The sequence below is a fragment of the Microtus ochrogaster genome, chromosome 26, assembly GCF_000317375.1.
Source record: "Microtus ochrogaster isolate Prairie Vole_2 chromosome 26, MicOch1.0, whole genome shotgun sequence".
In the NCBI taxonomy this organism is placed as follows: domain Eukaryota; kingdom Metazoa; phylum Chordata; class Mammalia; order Rodentia; family Cricetidae; genus Microtus; species Microtus ochrogaster.
In genome coordinates, this window is record NC_022025.1 from 3,806,979 (window position 1) to 3,823,720 (window position 16,742).

Sequence of the window (16,742 nt, forward strand, 5' to 3'; positions counted from 1 at the left end):
AGGGAGGGAGAGAGAGAGGGAGGGAGGGAAAGAGGGAGGGAGAGAGGGAGGGAGAGAAGAAGGAAGGGAGGGGGAAGGAAAGAAAGGAGAGAGGGAGAGAGGAAGAGAGGGAGGAAGGAAGGAGAGAAAATATTTAGAATTCTTGAAAGACAAACAATGATTAGCTTTTTGGCTTCTTGATGAAACTGTCTCTAACAAGCAAGCAGTCCCTTTAAATAGAAACATATCTCTAAGAAGTAAATAACAATTTTCTTACATGAGCTACACTTACGTTAGCAGATTAAGAAAGGGTCCTCCTCAGTCATGTCGAGGAATGCCAGGCAGGAGGTCAGGTGACTTTGCTATTATGCCTCTGGATCTACTGCCTCACCTACCCAGATTTCAACTCATTCATTGATTAAGTTGACTTTTAGTGTTTTAGGTGAAGATTCTTAATTATATTTGCAGGTAGACTTCAAGGGTTTTCTGGTTCTTCTCATCTCATATGCCTGGACTGTGGGGTTGACTTCTGCTATCAAATTCTCGTGGGAGTCTGGCAAACTCACTCTTAAAAAAAAAATACTGCTATAGGGATATGCTGAGTAAAGGAGTATAACCATGGATACAATAATATACAGTTATTGAGATAGGAAATGCCAAATTAAATATACAGTGGTCTCCCTATAGCAACATAATGCCTGAATTAATGATATCTTAAAAATATAGAATAATATACTGTTCTTAATTATATAAATGTGAAAGAAAGGCATTTTCAGAGAAATAAAGATCAAAACAGTTCATCATCAAGTTTGGGTCCTTAGCAAAAGAACTCATTAAAGATTGTGGTGGTTTGAATGAAAATGGCCCTCATAGACTAATATATTTGATTATTTGCACTACAGTTGTGGGAGCTATTTGGGAAGGATGGGAATTATAGTCTTGTTAGAGGAGATGTGTCCGGGGAGGTTAGTTTTTGGGTTTAAAAGCCTGCATCATTTCCTAATAGTTCTCTTTGCTTCGTGTTTGTGCATAGGGATGTAATCTCTCAGATACTGCTCTATGCTTGTCTGCCTGCTTCAGTGCTCTACCATGGATCTCTATGCCGGTTCCCAATCTAATGTTTTCATCTATAAGTTTTCTTGCTCATAGTTTCACAACAATGGAACACAGATATGCTTTAGGAAATCAGAGTTTTAATCCCAAAGAAATGGAGATCAAGAGAGAACCATGAGCCAAAAAAATTTTAAACACGTTTGTTCATCTAAGAAGTATGTTTTTAAAAATCATAACTAAGGGATTTCCAAATGTAAAATTAAAATGCTAGAAGACAATAGCATGGCCACAGAAAGTGGGTAAAATGGAAATTAGAAAGTACAAATTATGGCACTTAGGATGAAGACAGACACCTGCTTCACTCTGGACTATAAGCAGGAATGTATTTCAAAGCTTAGAAGTGAGGGGGAAACATATGTGGAAAAGGAAGGACTAAAGAATACTTTATCAACCTAATAAGGAGCAGAAGTAGAAAAAAAACGAGATAAGAAAAGGCACTGAACAGAGATTAAAACTATGTATCAGTAGTCTTAGTAAGTATGAGCAGATTAACTTACTCAAAGTAGAGATTCTCGGGTGTAGACAATAAACCCATCTGCAAGCTTCTGTGGGAGAAAAAAGTAACATGGTGAAGTTTAGAGGTGGAAAAAGCCGGGAGAAGTGAAGAGAACCATGGAAGAATATTGAAGGGCAGTTGTCAGAGGCACTAGCAACACGAAACCCAAATGGCTTTAACAGACCAGGCTCCTGATGTGGTCAGTGAATGGGACCCAGTGAACTAAATGGAAGGTAGTTTTGTATCCTCCATTTAGAAACAGATCAAGTGGCAATACATAAAAAGTAGATATTTTGAGTAACACAATTCAGATTAAAGCAAATCTATATGGAAGACAAGCCCATATTATATAAATAAAGAATTCATTCTTTTCAAGTAGACATTGACCACATAGCAAACTAAAGCAGTAATCTGAATAGCAAAGAACAGATAACACAAACTTCCTTCTTCTTCCACAATACAATATCAGACACTGACAACAACCAAAGGGCCAGGAAAACTCCTTATGTTCAGAGCCTCAAAATAATCTTATTAATATTTATGAATCAGAGAATAAGGGATAATGGAACTTATAAAATATTTAGAACTCAATGACCACAAAACACTACCTATAAAAGCTTTGGGCATGGCTTCAAATTTGCATTCATTAAGATGATGTAGTAACTCTAATTAAAGGTTATTGCTGGGGCTGTGGAGGGAAGTGAGCATTAACTTCCATTGGAATCATGCTCATCCAAGTAAGAGCTAGACAGAAAACTGGGGCCTGACTCAGTGGTAGACCACTTGCCCCATGAACACAAGGCCTGGAGAGCCATTCTCCCAGTACCTCAAAGCAAACCAACCAGCGAACAAGCAAGCAAAGCAAGCTTTCCCATTTCAAAGTGAGACAACACAGTTGTCTTAGCCGCATGCCAATTTCTCACAAGGAGCATGGAAAAGTACATTACCATTTATATCATGACTGTCCTATAATTGCTAGATTTCCCATTCCCCACTTCCTATTGACATCACTGCTAAAATTTGTACTGCTCTTATGTAGAGTTATTGTTTACTTGAAATGAAAATTTATGCTAATATTTTAAAATATCAATCAAGATGGATATACCCCATCCCTCAACAGCAAATTTCAGTTTGTCTTGGCAAGCTCACAAAGAGCAGGCTCTTTCCTTTCATTGGTTTTCTAAATAATGTTGTCTTTGCAGCTCAATTGGACAGACTAGGGTCAGATATTTCTTATGGACTCACATTTCACAGAAAAGAAATCACGTAAGACTGACTCTAAAGCATGACTGAGATGACCCCCATTGTTTAATAAATAGGTTAAAAAACAGGGCTTGAGACCCTTTGGGACTTTCCTGAGGTCACACATCGAAGAAGTGGGATGATCTGAATTAGAGCCATTAGTTTCAGAGAACTCTGCAGCAATCAACATTTAAACAGTATACAGATTGCTTTTGCCCACTTTGACAGCTCATGCATTCTTAAAATGGACAAGTGATTGTCTGTAAAGCCATTCTAACAAAACCGATTATATCCCTGCTTCTTGCTTTCTACTTGACAGGATTATGTTCAGTGCCCCTAATTCTTGGAAGAATGGGTCCTTTTCTTAGGGTTATCTCTCTTAGACCAACAGTACGGGTAGAAGTCAGCTGAGGATGGGGTGGAAAGAAGTTAAAACTCTCTATTTTCCTTTAGAAGAAAAACAAAGTATGTATGTATATATATGTATAAAATTTATATATATATTAAATTTTATATGTATATATTAAAGGCAAGAACTAAAGCATATGTAAATCTTGACAGATAATGATTTATTTTACCTTGGAAACAGAAAAGGTCCAAGCTGACTGGTTCAATTAGTCACTGCATTAGCTAAAATGTATAGCAGGCAATTTCCCCACCCCCACCCCCAATTTGGTTTTATCCAACAGATACAATTCAATACAAAAGACAGAAAACTTGACCAAAATCAACACACATGGGAGGGGGATGAACAGAGTTTGTTTTAAATGGTATTTTAGAGAAGTCTTCCAAGAGCCAGGCCAGCATTTAAGCAGCCATGGGCTGATAGAATCTTCCACAGACCCATGCTGTGTGTGGGTACACGTCGTGTTTTTCACTGGGAGAGTTTGGTGACCATGGGGAACTTAGTCATGGATTTTCTGTGACAATTCCACAAGAAGCAGCAATGTGCTGGAAATAACTGACAGCCTCCAGACCAGAACAGTGGTTGTGTTTCTGCTCAAGTCAGCAGAAGGTCCGGCAGCAAAGGCAGAGCAAGTGAGCTAGATATAAGAGAATGCACATAACTCTTGGGGAAAACTAAACCCATCATTACAGAAATGGTACAAACCAACCTAATAGGAAGTCCATTATCCAAATGAACTAGTGTCATTCGTCAAGGTGCTGATAACCTTGCTTATCCAACGTGGGTGTTTAATTAATTTTTTGTTTCAGTTACAAAACACCCGAGTCTGAAAACTTTACAAAAAAAATAAGTTTTATTTGACTTATGATTATGGAGACTGGAAAATCCAAACATGATTATAAGGTCTGCTGAGGGGGTCCCTGGGGCTAGATCACAATATTGTAAAGAAGCAGAAAAGGACATTGCTGCTTGCAGAAAATGATAAGAACATCAAGATGGCACTGCTTCAAAACTCCCCATTCAACTCACCTGCTCCCATAAGCACCTGAGTATCTCCAAAAATTGTGTCATTCCACGGGCCCGACCTCTTAAAGTCTGCTACCTCTCATACTGTTACACTGGGAGTCACACTTCAAGTGTATGAACTTCTGGGATATAGTCAGAGCAATCACAGCATGAACCCATCCTACCCTGTTGGAAGGAGGTGCTTGTTTGGTTCCCAGGCACCTGGCCAGCTTAGACTCAAAATAATCACACAGGAACTATATTATTTAAAACACTGCTTGGCCTAACTTCTTATTGGTAATCAATCTCTATTAATCTGTGTATTACCACATGAGAGTGGTTTACCGGCAAAGTTTCAGCATGTCTGACTCTGGCGGTGGCTCCATGGCGTCTCTCTGACTCCACCCTTCTTCCTCCCAGCATTCAGTTCCGTCTTCCCCAACTAACTAAGTTCTGCCCTACTATAGGTCCAAAGCAGTTTCTTTATTCATTAACCAATAAAAGCAACACATAAACAGAAGAACCTCCCACACCAATACCCTCAAGTCCTCTCCATAAAAGGTCAACCTGATTGTCCCCTACCAGCCTACAAAGTAGATTTTAGTATGGGGAAGATGTCACAAAAAATATGTATACTTAGTACTGAATCATTTTCAAAGTGCTTTCACGTTCATTCTTCAATCCCACTCTCTAAAGGACCTTGTAAAATAGTCTCTGTATTTTTCAGGTCAGAGAAAACAAGATTTGAGAAGGATGACATACATGCATACTGGTAAGGGACCTAGGTCAGAGCTCATGAACTATCAACTCTGTCGTCTCTTCTAGCACAGCTCCATTCTACCTCAGCCTAAGTCCTAGACCAGATCAGTCTTTTCTCAGATGATGCCCCAGTCATAGAACAGCTAACAGTGGCAGCATGATCTTCCCAGCCCTAGGTGAGCCTTGCACTTCTCTATGACCATGAAAGAGACTACAGGAAGGCATGTGACTGGATCCATGCACACTTGAGCTTTTGTGGAGATTCTTTTCCCCCATTTGGGGCCCAGTTCAGACTGAAGACAGAAATCTGTTGCCTTTCTTCCACCATGGGAATGACAAATTGTTTATTTTCCTTGAAAGTCCTGTGAGATTTGGACTTGCTGTTTTTTCATTCTGCTCTGTGAGATGAAACAAAAGTGTAAACTCAAAACTGAAAATGTTAAGTCCTGAAAAGGGCCGGTTGTAACCAAAGACATTTGTATTGGGTTTTCTGGAACTCTGTTTCAGACATACCCTCTGAATTTTGTTCTAAAATATATTCCCTCTAAAATAGCAATAGAAAATGTGAACTGTAGTATTGGTTGCTTGTTGAACAAAACCATTGGTCTGAAAGTAACAGGGAGCATGGAGGTGATTCAAACACCACGAGGTAATAATCTCCAAATGAGTGGCAGAAAATGGCACCTGTTGAAAAATGCGATAACACAGTGATTCTCAACCTTCCTATGGCTGCGGCCCTTTAATGCAGTACTTCATGTTGTGGTGACCCCAACCATGAAATTATTTTAGCTGTTACTTCATAATTGTAATTTTGATAGTGTTATGACTTTTAATGTAAATATCTGTGTTTTCTGATGGTCTTAAACAACCCTGTGAAAGGGTCTTTTGTTGACTGAGGTTTTCTGTCCCACCAGGTCCCACAGCCTTTTAGCCCCAAAGAAGTCACATAAAGGTCTACATTAGTTATAAACTGATTGGCCCATTAGCTCAGGCTTCTTATTAACTCCTTTAACTTATATTAGCCCATCATTCTTTTCCACATCAGCCACGTGGTTCAGTACCTTTTTCGGTGAGGCAGTGACATCTTGCTTGCTCTGTGTCTGGATCACAACTGCCGACTGCAGAATCCTCTTCCCAGAATTCTCCTGTTCTCATTGTTCTGCCTCTACTTCCTGCCTGGTTGTCCTACCTATATTTTATGCCTGGCTATTGGCCAATCAGCATTTTATTAAAATACAATTGACAGGGTACAAACCATAGTCCCATAACAATCTTTCAACCTCCAAAGGGCCACAACACAGAGGCTAAAAACTGATGCTCTAGAGGACCCAGGATAATGGATGTCAAACACACATATCAGAGAATCCCAGTTCCCGCCAGGGAAGAGTAGGTTTTACTGGAGTTGTGCACATACAGAAAACAATGATCCTAGAAGGGACTTAAGCACAAAACAAAACAAACAGTAGATGGGACTGGACAGTCATCAGCAGTAGGCAGAGATGGGGGTATCTGACCCTGAATGCTGAACAAAACTAATTTAATCTCAAAAGAGAATCTCAGGTCTTTGTGTAGCACAGAGTGTGAGGACTCAAGCAGAACCTCCACAGTCTGTTTGAACTGAAGGAATACAGAAGAATGGGTGGACAGACAGATAGACTAGAAACTGAGGGAGTTGGGTCTATGAAAAGAGGGAACAATTGTGACTGACGCAGAGTGCTGAATTTTGTATATCATTTTTTTTTCAAATCCTTAATTGACTTCTGTTTTAAAAGATAGTTCTATTCCAGATCAGTGTTGGGTGTTTTTCTGGTGATGTGGCAAAGCCTTATGACGAAAGTAACTTATGGAATTAATGTGGACTTATATCACTGGGGAGTACATGACCCTGATGGTAGGGAGCATGGCAGCAGACAGACAAGTGTTGGGCTGGATCAATAGCTGAGAGCTTACACCTTATCCACAAACAGGAAGCAGAGGGAGCTCACTGAAAACAGCCTGGGTTTTAGAAACCTCAAAGCCCATCCCCAGTAACACACCTTCTCCAAAAAGGCCAGACCTTCTAATCCTTCCCAAATAGTTCTACCAACTGAGGACAAAGCATTCAAACATATGAGCCTATGGGAACTATTATTATTCAAATCACCACATCAGGAATACTTGTGGCTTATAACAATATGCTCTAAGATACATATAAACAGCAAAATATTCACTAAAGAAAATAATTAGAATACTTGTCCTCTCACACACATGTCTTGCACACATTTTAGTGACAAGAGCAGCTAAAAACCACTTAACACATATCTATTGTACAATACAAATTAATTAACTTTAGTTCTTATGTTATACATGAAACTCTAAGCTTGCTCATCCAATACATCTGGTATTTTGTATCCCTTAATCTCCCCACTTCTTATGTACTTGTCCACATTTGTAATCTCCTTCTCTACTCTATGTATTTGAGTTCTTTTTAAAGCAACCATTCTTTATGTAGATAAGACCCCCATAATTTTTCTTTCAAAAAGGTAAAGTTGCTTAATTCATTTGTGAACAGTAGATGCATAAATAAGATTCCTAAGATCCTATGGGGGAAATGGCCTTGTGATACTTTGAAAGAAAATGGTCCCCAAAAGGAGTAGCACTAATGGAAGGTATGGCCTTGTTGTGGGAATAGGTGTGGCCTTCTTGGATGAAGTGTGTCTCTGTAGGGTTAGACTTGAAGGTCTCATACATGCTCAAGCTCCACCCAATGTCTCAGACCACTTCCTGTTGTCTGTGAGTCAAATTGTAAGAACTCTCAGCTTTTCTATCATGCTGCCTTGATTCCCACCATAATGATAATGGACTAAACCTCTGAACTGTAAGGGAGCCACCACAATAAAATATTTTCCTTTATAAGAGTTGCTGTGGTCATGGTGTCTCTTCACAGCAATAGAAATCCTAACTAAGAAAGGCCTCTAGGAGGCCAAAAGGCTGAGGGGAGTTTGCAGACGCTGGACCACATGGGGCATAGAATTAGGAGTCTGAGTCATTGATAAGAGACTTTAGAATTCCTACCAAAATGCCAAAGAGTTCTCAAGAATAAAGGGCTTATAAAAATTAGTTTACTTGATAGGGCATCTCTTGGGTATATTCCCAGGAGTGGTATTGCTGGGTCCAGGGTTAGGTTGCTCCTGAATTTCCTGAGAAACCGCCACACTGCTTTCCAGAGTGGTTGTACAAGTTTGCATTCCCACCAGCAATGGATGAGTGTACCCCTTTCTCCACAACCTCTCCAGCAAAGGCTATCATTGGTGTTTTTTATTTTAGCCATTCTGACCGGTGTAAGATGGTATCTTAAAGTTGTCTTTATTTGCATTTCCCTGATCTCTAAGGAAGTTGAGCATGACTTTAAATGTCTTTGGCCATTTGAACTTCTTCTGTTGAGAATTCTCTGTTCAGCTCAGTGCCCCATTTTATAATTGGGTTAATTAGAATTTTAATGTCTAGTTTCTTGAGTTCTTTATATATTTTGGAGATCAGACCTTTGTCTGTTGCTGAGTTGATGAAGATCTTCTCCCAGTCAGTGGGTTGCCTTTGTGTCTTAGCGACAGTGTTCTTTGCTTTACAGATGCTTTTCAGTCTCAGGAGGTCCCATTTATTCAATGAAGCCCTTAGTGTCTGTGCTGCTGGGGTTATACGTAGGAAGTGGTCTCCTGTGCCCATGTGTTGTAATAGCCAGAACCTGGAAACAAGCAAGATGCCCTTCAATGGAAGAATGAATGAAGAAAGTATGGAATATATACATATTAGAGTACTACTCAGCAGTAAAAAACAATGACTTGCATACAAATGGACAGAAATAGTAAACACTATCCTGAGTGAGGTAAGCCAGACCCCAAAAAAAGAGGAACATGAGATGTACTCACTCATATTTGGTTTCTAGCCATAAATAAAGGACATTGAGCCTATAATTCGTGATCCTAGAGAAGCTAAATAAGAAGGTGAACCCAAAGAAAAACATATAGGCATCCTCCTGAATATTAACCTTCATAAGGCAATGAAAGGAGACAGAGACAGAGACACACATTGGAGCACCGGACAGAAATCTCAAGGTCCAAATCAGGAGCAGAAGGAGAGAGAGCACGAGCAAGGAACTCAGGACCGCGAGGAGTGCACCCACACACTGAGACAATGGGGATGTTCTATCAGGAACTCACCAAGGCCAGCTGGCCCGGGTCTGAAAAAGCATGGGATAAAACCAGACTCGCTGAACATAGCGGACAATGAGGACTACTGAGAACTCAAGAACAATGGCAATGGGTTTTTGATCCTACTGCATTTACTGGCTTTGTGGGAGCCTAGGCAGTTTGGATGCTCACCTTACTAGACCTGGATGGAGGTGGGTGGTTCCCACAGGGCAGGAAACCCTGATTGCTCTTTGGGCTGAGGAGAGAGGGGGACTTGATTGGGGGAGGGGGAGGGAAATGGGAGGCGGTGGCGGGGAGGAGGCAGAAATCTTTAATAAATAAATAAATAAAATTAGTTTACCTGGAAACTGAGAAAATAAAAATTGATCCAGTTTAGCATGAAGTCAAAGTTCTAAAAGTTGGTAGTAATTTCTCAGTCACTTGATTGTTTGCTTGGATGAAAAAAAAAACAGGTTATAATGTTTACATTCTCTGCAATGTGGAGACAGCATCCAGTATACAATTAAAAACTGCTAGACACACAAAAATGGAAAGATGCAAAGTAGGAAGAAAATTTTATTAAAAATAGTATGGTTCAGGATTTTATAATGTTTATCATATTTAAGTTAAAGCTCCTGAAGGAAAATATCATGTGTGACGCACACATGTGAACACATGAACATGCGCAAGTTTAGAGGAGACGTGAGACTGTAATGAAACCAACGAAAGCTGCAGCAGGAACATACAGTGTCTGAAACTTTTAGGAAGTTACCAGATGGGCTTAAAAACACATTTCAAATGAATAAAAAATTAATGAGCTTGAAGGCAGATCACTCAAATTGAAATACAGAGGGAAGAGATACGGGTAGAAATGAGTAGTCACAGTAACATGTGGGTCAATATTAAGCAGCCTTACATACATGCAAATTGATTTTTCACAGAGGAAAGAATAGAGGAGAATTTTTAATAATTGCTCAATAATTTAAAAAAAAAAGTAAACCTCACAGCCCCTAGATGGAGGATGCTCAGTAAGCCCCAAGGATAAAAATGAGAATGGCTGCAACTGAGCACATCACCAGAAAAACGACCGGTAGCCAACCATGAATGAAAAGAATTTAAGGAAGAGAAAAGCAGATACCTGAGCACAAGGGACAAGAGAGTAATAACCTCAAAGGAAGTGGAAGCCAGAACCCAACTGAATGATGTTAAAATCAAACCCAAACTAACTTTGCTATGTTTTGAATCTGAAACGTCCCCCATTGGCTCATATTTTAAATGCTTCTGCTCCAGCCCAGGGAAAGAGCAGGATGGAAGACTGGAGCCTGGCTGCATGAGGATCTTTAGGGATGATGGACTTTTGAACAAGCCCAGGATCTGCATCCTGATCCACTGTGCTGGGAGGAGACTGCTTCTCCTGCCAAGGACGGGGCTACCATGTCATGCCTTCTCCATTGCTGTGCGGCTGAAATCTCTGAACACCATGAGCCGCGATGAACTTCTCCATCAAATTGTGTCTATGGGGAATCTGGGCCCCAGCAACTTAGAGATAACAATATGTTCTGGAAATTTATTATCAAGTGAAACTGAAAGTCACCTCAGATCAGTGCGAGAATATTAGTACTACCAGAACATGATGTAAATTATTGCAAGGATTCGAAATGTCTGATTTTTAAAAGCTTTCTGCCAGCTAAATACTAAAAATTCCTCCAAGAAGGAAAACACAGGCTAGAAAGTCAGATCTCCAGGAAGGCAGGGGGAGCAGCAGAGATCACAGATGAGGTCCTATCTCCTGTAATGACAGGATGTATTCTGAGAAACTGTTCTCTGCGCAGTTAGACCACGGGAAACATCGCAGCTTTTCTTATACTAGCCCAATCGTATCATCTACTACATCACAGCCCACATGGAATAGTCTATTCAATGCAGGCTACAAACTTTAGAGCCTAGTACAATATTAAATTTAATAAGTAATTGCAACACGGGTACATATTGATACATTTCATCATAGCTAAGCATAGAAAAAACATGGTAATACATAAATAAAAGATTAAAAGTGGCATGTCTTTTTAGGGCACTTACCATAAATGTGTTCAGGAAATTTTCCTAGGTGAGTCAGTGAGTGGCTGACTCTCTGGGAAGTGGATGTGAACCCTCAGATAGGAGTATAAAGCACTGGGGACTTTACAAACACTGTGCCCTTAGCTACAATGTGTGCATACAAATATTTTTCTTTCTTCAGTAATAAATTTACTAACTAAAGCTTATAATAACTTTTTAAACTATGAACCTCCTCTTCTTTTCCAAGTTTTTGATCCTGTTGTCATAACATTTATCTTAAAAACACATTTAACAGTTCAAAATATTTTTTTCTTTTTATCCTTGTTTGATAAGATTATTTTGTGTTTTAAATATTTTTTCCCAGTCTTAAAAGATCAAATACATTCAGGGTATTATGGCCATAAACGCTTTTCTGAGCTAAACTTTCTTTGTGTTTAAAAGCAAGTGATACACAAACACACAGTATCCTAGGCCTACAGAGTCAGGGCCATTGAGCTCACCTTCTACAGCTTCACACCCTGCTTTAGTAGAAAGAGTACAGCTAGAACTGTGTTGTTATAATGGATCAGGGCTTTGATAGTAAAGAGCTTCTAAAGAACCTGCATCTACAATCAACTGTAAAAGTATGCAAGTAAAAGATATACTCTCTAAAATATCAGCAAAGGGTGTAGTTACTATTTCAATGAGTAATAAAGTCATTCATTATTATTATCAAGTCTGAACCATACATAATACTGTACACTATACTTTTATATAATTAAGAGCTCAATGAGTGTGTTTGCAATCTAACACCATCATAAGCTCATGAGTAATGCATTTCACTACAATGTTATGGTTGATACAGTTGATACGAATTTTGCATGTCCATTGTAATCTTCTAGGATCAGTGCACACTTGAGGTCTGTTATTAATCAAAACATCATTATACAGGTCACAGCCATATGGGTAAAGTTATAAAATACTGTCTTTGAAAAGATATGTAAGTAAATTGATAATAAAAATAATTCACTTTAGACAATTTTAATGTATGTATTCTTGAAATATTTAGCAACAACAGCACAAGAAAAGGTCAGCAAATAAATGAAATTGTATTTTATCCATGAGTATAACATGAACTGATTGTAGACTAGGGTAGTCTAAGCACATGTGCTAATTTCTAAAAAGCAGTATGGAGAATTATAAATACAAATCCAGCTGCAATACTAAAAATTAGTTTATTGCTACATATATAACAGGAAAGAAGAGACAAAAGTGTAAAGGGGACAAAGAAAAAAACAAATAGATGATAGACTTAAATCCAGGTATACCAATAATGTGATCAAATGTGAGTAAGCTCACCCTCTAATTTATGAACTCAACACTCCCAGATTGTCAGACTATTCCAATAATAACTAATACACGACTAAACACTGGATACAGGGAAGGAATTTTAAATATTAGTACACAGATTGACTGTTAAATGATGAGACTTGATATGTCATGTACATGTTAAGTAAAAGATATTTGAAGCAGTCATGTTAATAATCTGTTATGGTTTGGTTTTGGTATGAAGTATCTTCCAAAGGATGACAAAAGTTGCCTAGTCTTTACTGCAAGCAGTGTTCTTAGGTGGGGCTGTGGGAAAGTGATTAGATTCTAAGGATTCTGCCATCATCAACGTATTAATCCATTGACTGATATAATATTTTAATAAGCTTTCAGGAAGTGGGGAAAGGAAGGAGCTCATTGGAAGAAGTACATTAACTGGAAAGGTATTGTCTTAGTCATTGTTCTGTTGCTGTGAAAAGACATCATGACCAAGACAACTCTCATGGAAGAAAGCATTTAATGGGAAACTTGTTTACAGTTGCAGAGGCTTGGTCCATTATCATCATGGTGGGGAGTATGGCAGTAGGCAGGCTTGGTGCTGAAGAAGTAGCTGAGAGCTACATCTTAATCTGAAGAGAGAGAGGGGGAGGGAGGAAGGGAGAGAAAGAACTTTTGAAACCTTAAAGCCCACCCCCAGTGACACTTCCTCTAACAAGGCCACACCTCCTAATCCTTTTAATCCTATCAAAGAGTTCTACTCTATGGAGACTGAGCATTCAGATATATGATTCTATGGAACCATTCTTATTTAAGCCACCACATTCCACTCCCTGGCCCCTTTAGATTTGTAGCAATATCATAATTCAGAAAATGCATTCAGTTTAATTTCAAAAATACCGTAGTCTATCACAGTCTTAATACTGTTTTATAGTGGCATATTATTTGTGTTTTAATAATAAAGCTTGCTTGAAGATCAGAGGGCAAAGCAGTCATACTAGTCAGCCATATAAACCAGGGAATGGTGGCACACAGCTTTAATCCCAGAATTGGATTAAATCCAGAGACAGAAGCAGATGGATCTCTGTGAGTTCAAGGCCACTCTGGACTATACAAGATTGCATCTGTTTAAAAGAGAAACAGAACTCACACAAAGGTGACCCCAGTATTTGGGATCACATGCCTTTATTCCCAGCACTAGGGAGGAGAAGACAGGAGCTATAAAGCTGGGCAGAGTGAAGAATATAAAGGGGAAGGGACAGGAACTCAGCAGAGTGTGGAGTCTGAGGTTGGTGGAGAGCACTGCAGGATCATCCCTTTGTTTGCCTGAGCCTTGGTAGAGGTAAGGTCTTTCTAGTGGCTTGGCTGCTTTGCTTTTCTGATCTTTAACTTGAACCCCAATAGCTGTCTCTGGGTTTTTATTGTTACTGATACACTGTTTAGTCTCTGAGACTCATACAGTCTCTTAACGGTATTCTTCTATAAAATCAAAATAAAAAAGCAGATCACAAACTTCCAACATATAGTGACACAGAATATACATTACCATCCCAAAGGGGAGAAAAGGCAACAGTGAGGAAATACTGGACCAGACAAAGACTGAAAACAAGCAGAGAAAATCCAATTCTGCAACTCCATGTCTGATGTCAAAGTGTTCATCAGAGCTCCGATTCCTTCCAGACTTATTGATTGCTATGTACTTCTCCCTTGGACTTGTTTTGTGCCTGGTCTTCAGCTTTCATATCTCCTCTCTGGCATCTCCAACATCTTGGGTTCTCCAATACAATCCAGGCTTCACCTTCACAGGTTCATACAATGACCTCTGTGGGTGGCCATCCATTCTGGAACACTCCTGACACATGCCTGGCCTTCATGGCTTTCCTTAGGCACGGAGGGAGATTCTACAACTCTTTTCTTTTTTAAATTAATTTTTCATTTTACTTACCAGTCCCAATTCCCCCTCCCTCCCCCTTCTCTTCCCTACCTCCCTTCATTCCACCCCATCCACTCCTCAGAGGGGGTAATGTCTCCTTTCGGGAGTCAACAAAATTTCGTATACCATGTTGAGGCAGGACCAAGCCCCTCTGTATCAAAGCTGAGCAAGGTATACCACCATAGAAAATGGGCTCTAAAAAGCCAGTTCATATATATAACATAAGTTTTGGTCCCACTGCCAGGGATCCCCAACAGATCAAGCCATATATTTGTCACCCACATTCAAAGGGCTTGGTTCAGTCCCAGGCTGATCCCTGGCTGTCAGTCCAGAGTCAGTGAGCTCCCACTAGCTTGGGTCCACTGTCTCTGTGGTTTTCCCACTCATGATCTTCACCACCTTACTCATATGATCCTTCCTCCCTCTTTTCAGCTATGCTCCAGGAGTTCAGCCCAGTGCTTGGCTGTGGGTTACTGCATCTGCTTCCATAAGTTACTGGATGGATGTAGGTTCCATGATGACAATCAGGGTAGTCACTAATCTAATTATAGAGGAAGACCAGTTCAGGCACCCTCTCCACTATTGCTAGCAGTCTTAGCTGGGGTCATCCTTGTGGATTCCTGGGGGTTTCCCTATCACTTTGTTTCTCTCTAAACCCATAATGACTCTCTCTATCAAGATATCTCTTCTATTGCTCCCCCTCTCTTTCTCTCCCCAAATCAGTCATCTCAAACCCTCACGCTTCCATCCCCCATTCCTTCCCCTCTACTTCTCTTCCCAGTTTACCCAGGAGAGCTTAACTATTTCCCTTTCCTAGAGCCCTCTCTGTGTATACTTTTTACCTGACTTCTTTGGGGTTTCTGCAATCCTTTTATATACCCTTGACTCAAAAACCAGAAACATACCGGAAACTGCCAAGTTCTATTAGAACTTGGCCCCTCTTTAATTATAATTGCATCAGCTTTCTGTGGTTGATGGGTTTTCTTCACTGCTTAAACTTTCCTTTAACACATTTTCACAAGTTGGAAGCTTAAATGGGTGGGATCGTACCCTGAGGTTACCTCTCTCTTTATTCCATTTAGCAGAAGGCTTTTCTTTGAGCTTCATCTCCTGAGCACTGTACTTAGCTCTAATACATTTCCTGGTGCTCATTTTCTCCTCAAACTATGCAATTTGTGTTCTCTTTGCCCAGCTTGCTCCTTTTCATTATAGGTCAGCCTAAGGGTGAATGCTAATAACCACAGGACAGAGTTGATGTTAAACTGTCTTGATGCCAATGCCATCAATACAAAACTCAGGCAAATGTTTAGGATTAGGGCAACAATAATAAACATTCTTTGCCAAGTATCACAGGAATGATATCTGGGCCACTTACTAATATTCCTCCACTTGGAAACTCCTTGAGCTGGGCCCCACAGTCCGCACTACCCTCAACACTCTCTTCCATACTCCTACTAGGATTCCCTATTAAGCTCTGCTCAAAGCATCCAAATAGTTTTTAGTTCAAAGCCCCAAGTCTCCCACATTCCTCCAACAAACAGCATGGTTCAGCCTGTTACAGAAACAACCCACTCCTAGTTCCATCCTCTGTTTTAGAAACATAGTCATTTGCCAGTACCGTTAAGCCTGAACTGTGTCTAATCATGAATTCTTCCTATCCACCATTAGATTAGCAGTTTTTCTTCAATGTTTGCTCCCAAACATAATGTCTGACTCTGCCTCGATCCCTTATCAATGAACCAGCCAACAACAACCTGAACCTTTGAAATAATTGGTCAAAATAAATGTTTTTCTCCTTTAGGCTTATTTTCTCATGTATTTGTTACATTGGTGGAAGTGACCAACCCATAATATTGGTAATATGGAGGAGGGGTAATGGCTGTCACACCAAAGATGATATGGCTCAAAAGCCTTCCAAGTGCTTTGTGAGAAGAATTTGGAAAGGTTGATGGTGTGGCCTACGGAAGTCTTAGCATGCAGGCAGAACTTAATGGGTAGTTTCGCTGCGATCTGAAAAGGAGCCAGTGGGGATGTGGACATGAAAGTCTGTGATCGGGAGCACAAACCCCCCTCCCCCAGCTCCTGCTGCAGGGCTGTCTTTCTTTTGCACGACCCAGCCCCCCCAGCACCCCTCCCCAACCCGGACCTGCTCTATGCTAGGACCAGTGCTCAAGAACAGTTTTAAGCTCCTACTCTAAAGCTACCCACCCAGAGCAGTGAGTGCCTGCCTACCGGGCAGGCCTCAGGGTCCCCTGTAAGGGAGCCCAGGCACCTTCAGCT